Raw genomic sequence first — 2,219 nt, 5'->3', positions numbered from 1 at the left:
ACAGTGTGGGCGCCCGTGTCCTTCACCATGGCACAGTGTGGACGCCCCGTGTCCTTCACCCTGGTACAGTGTGGGCCTCCGTGTCCTTCACCCTGGTACAGTGTGGACGTCCCCGTGTGCCTCTGCATTTCTCGTGCTAGGCTACATGGGAGATCAGGGCTTTTTGTCTTTATCAGTATTCAGAAAACTGCCCAGTCCCTGGCAGGATTCAAACATGGCTCAAGTGAGAAAGCACGGAAAAAGACAGGTGTTTGTGAGGACACTGTCGTTTAGGGTGTAGAAATTGTAATTTAGATGCTGTCTATTTAAAAGTTCTTCCAAGTAGACGCATACATTTCTCCTATCACTTAACACATTTTTTAAAAAACAACTTCAGCTTCTATGCTCAATGAAATAGCAATTCTTTGCTTTAATAGCATCATGATTGGGATAAATCAGAGCTAAGTAAATAAGAGGTACTCCAATTGGATCTTGTTGATTTGTTTTTCAAATAAAAGCTGTGGGACAATTATCAAAATTGAAAAGAAAATCCTTCAGGGCAGGCAACTTGCAAACTCAGAAGCTGCCCAGGAAAGGAGGATGGAATGCAGAAAGGGGAAAGCCATGTTGTCTGAGTTACCAGCTTCGAGGGTCCACCACCTGGCAGCCTGCAGCTTTGTGGTAGGAAAAAAGGCTTTAGAGAAAGAGCCAGGAAGTCCAGAGTATCAGAAAAGCATGCTTTGGGTTCTAGGTAGCATTCAAAAGAGACAGGAGAAAGAAAAGGAGAAAGTTGTACCTTTCTCAGTCAAAAAGGAAGAGGTCAATCTTATAAAGGACGTTTATGAGGTTGACACAGCTCAGTCTCATAAAGGAGTAACAACTGCTGTTTCAGAGCCCATAAAAATATAAATTAATGGGCCCTCAACTCCTCCCCTATAGACTGTCTCTTATGGAATTTAGGGCTGTTTTCCTCCTCTAGGAGGCAGGAGAAGACAGACTACCAGTTCTGGTCTCACATCGTGTGGTCTTCCCCAGGAGCTTCAGGCCTGTAGAAAGCAGGCTGGATGCTGTGACAGCTCTCTGCCCTGACTACAGGCTGGTGGCTACTGCCTAAGTCCCAGGTATCTGCCCAGCGTGAACATACCACATGGTTCTGTCTTGGGCTGTCCTAACTTCATTCATGCTTGGGCTCAGTAAGGTAGGAGCCTGAGGGTGTGAAATGTGTTCCTTCTAAGATAATTGAATAATAATTTTTTTAAAAAAAGCGAAAGGAGGACAAGACTACTCCTAAAGTTTGGAGAAGACTTTCGTTGTAGCCATAAGGGAGAAAGCAGGCGGAGGAAGGAGCCCAGGCCGGGACATGGCCAGCAGACTAAACTGGACCATGAGGGCGAGAGGAGAGGAAGAGCATGAGGGATGGCCCAGCCAAGAGACTAGTGTAGCCAAGATGGCTGAGTTACATAGGGCTCAGCATGGGGATGAAAGCTGAAGCCCAGCCCCTGGGAGGGAGAGGTTTAGGGTAGAGGGTAGGGGTGAGAAGTGCTGGGCGGAGCCGCAGGTCCTGAGCTGGAAGTCCTTTGCTGTTTTCTATTGTGATGGACACATGTCATGTATTTGTCCAAACCACAGGCTGTAACACACCAAGAGTGAACCTAACGTCATCCATGAACACAGGAGATAACTACTGTTTTTAAATTTTTATTACATTGATGTATGTGGTGGGGGAGGAGAGCAAGGGCTGGCAATCAGAACACAGCTTGTAGAGTGTTGTTTTTTCCTCCTTCCACAGTGGGGATTCTGGGGCTCAAACTCAGGACACCACGCTTGGCAACGGTGATTTACCCACCAGGCTATGTAGCCGACATCCTCACCACATGCCCCTCCTCAGCCACCCAACTTTGTTGTTCTTACAATGGAGGAATTTCACTGTATGGTCTCAGAGGTCATTCTCTTGTTGCAGGTTTTTCACTTACACAGAGAGACATAAAGGGCGCTGTCAGCAATCATCACTGTTGTTTCTGTGGCAGGATGCTTAGCCGGCCCACTCACAAGACCTAACAATGTTAGGTCTCAGACACCAGGGACAAATGGCTAGCTGAAGAGCCTGTTGCTATACCAAAGCTGATGCTGGACAGCCCAGAACTTGGGACCTATATTGCTTTTCTATCTATTTCAGGTATACATACAAAGAATTACACAGAAGACATATGTAAAGTATATATATATATATATACAAATAA

Source organism: Psammomys obesus, unplaced genomic scaffold (assembly GCF_907164565.1).
Source record: "Psammomys obesus unplaced genomic scaffold, mPsaObe1.curated_primary_1811, whole genome shotgun sequence".
NCBI classification, from domain to species: domain Eukaryota; kingdom Metazoa; phylum Chordata; class Mammalia; order Rodentia; family Muridae; genus Psammomys; species Psammomys obesus.
This window is presented reverse-complemented; position numbering follows the sequence as displayed.